Here is a 1,875-nt window from a genome sequence, read left to right as displayed (position 1 = left end):
TTGTCATTGATCGACAATGCAAAATAATCCACTAGCTCATCCTGTGGTTCTGTGGGACCCGAGGGACATGCTTGGCCCACATTCACCTCCGACATTATGGTTTTGGGCTTTTGAGCTAGCAAGAAATAGCAGGATCCAAAAACATAGCCCAATTGTGGGAAGCTTGTGGCCCAGGCCCAGATCTTCTTTCACCTTGGCTGCCTTTCTCTTCCTTCGACTTTTGCTGTAAATTTACTTCCAAGATCTCTTTCTCCATAGTTTTAATTAGGTTGCTGCATTTATTATATTTTTATTAAAATTATTTTGGTATTTAAAATATAAAAACTGCGCCTCGTTTTTTTTTTTTTCGGTGCAAAACATCTCACAAAAGGTGCGCTAACATTTAACTTCATCCACCTGCCTATTAAATTTCTATTCTTTAAATATTTGACATATATTTCTTTTTTGAAAAATAAAATCTCACTATCACAGAAACAATATGATTTATCTCAAATATAAAGTCGAGTCCCGACTATTTGGTGATCTTTTGCGCGTACCAAGGAAGTCACTCCATGAACACAGGTTTAATTTTTTTTCCATTACGATCAATATAAACATGTGTTTAAAACTCACACCTCAGGGGTGGTGGCGCAATTGGCTAGCGCGTAGGTCTCATAGCTTCTGAGTAATCCTGAGGTCGAGAGTTCGAGCCTCTCTCACCCCATTCCTTATCGCTTTTTCTTTTTTTTTTTTTTTTCAGTATTGCTGTGAGAGGGCATCCTCCGATATTTATTAGAGAACATATTTGTAGAAAATCTCACGTAATTGAATGTTTGGTCTGAAGGATACCAACATGGAGGCCTCAAAAATGGAATTATATTTCGTCAAGTATGGAATCGGATCTGAGTTAACGGAATGATCTTGAACTGAAAACTAGAAAATACATAATAAATAGAAGTCTTTTACAATGCTGATTGATAGAATTGGTCCGTAGCAACATAGTATCTCTGGAAGAAATGCTTCCTAGGTTGAAATCCAGTACCATCCGAAAAAGAACCTTATTAGATACATTCACACAGTTGAAAAGCTTAAACAATGTTCAACTTCTTGCATGGTAAGGAAGTCAAGTTACCAAATAATATACAAAATGGACAAGAAGCCGCTGTAACCACGAGGATTCAAATAAGTATTGCAACAAGCAGTTGAGTCTAGGAAATTCCTAGACTTGAATATGGTCCCAGAGGCACAGTTGAAGTGAAATCTAAGCACAATTATCATCGTGTATTGGTTTAGCATGGTTACTGGTTTGGTTTTACTGACAGCTGGTTATATATATGTAGAATAAGAGAATAAATTGGCGTCAGAACCTCGCCATTTGATTTTGATGAGATCTCAATTTGAAATTTTGAATGGAGGTTCTGAAGAAGCTGATTCCACTCACGCTCTTTAAGTCTCTTTGCGTTTTTGTTTTTGGAATATATCATAAGGGATATCTCTATTTAAGATTGTCAATCGTAAATTTAAATAAATTTATGATAAAAATATAAACTAGAATTACAAATTTGAATTGTGTAAATTTGTAAGAGATTAATTTTATTAATAAATAGCCAGTAAATATATATGGTTAAATAATTAAAATATAAATATAACCATAATTTAATTTAAATATATTTTAAATATAAATTATTGAAATTAAATCCGTCTATATTAATAAATTATCATACATGACACAAAATATTCAGAATAAGGCAACTTATTTTTGGATTTTTTGTTTTCTTTTTTATTAATATTAGTTTTTGCATTTTATGTTTTTTCCTCTTTGAACAAGATTCTATCACTTCTATAAATCAAGTTTTATATAGTATATATTTAACTCGCTTAACTCAATAAAAAATT

The 1,875-nt window shown here is 32.5% G+C and overlaps 1 non-coding gene across 1 annotated transcript; it reads left to right on the top strand.

Annotated features, from left to right (window-relative positions):
• The first annotated feature begins 618 nt into the window (after positions 1-618).
• Positions 619-703, top strand: TRNAM-CAU (transfer RNA methionine (anticodon CAU)). The gene is given in 2 exon segments: positions 619-656; positions 668-703. It is a non-coding gene; the product is annotated as a tRNA-Met (tRNA).
• Positions 704-1,875: the final 1,172 nt, after the last annotated feature.

The sequence above is a fragment of the Prosopis cineraria genome, unplaced genomic scaffold, assembly GCF_029017545.1.
Source record: "Prosopis cineraria cultivar Desert tree isolate PC_DT_omini unplaced genomic scaffold, ASM2901754v1 PC3, whole genome shotgun sequence".
Lineage (NCBI taxonomy): Eukaryota > Viridiplantae > Streptophyta > Magnoliopsida > Fabales > Fabaceae > Prosopis > Prosopis cineraria.
This window is presented reverse-complemented; position numbering and strand designations above follow the sequence as displayed.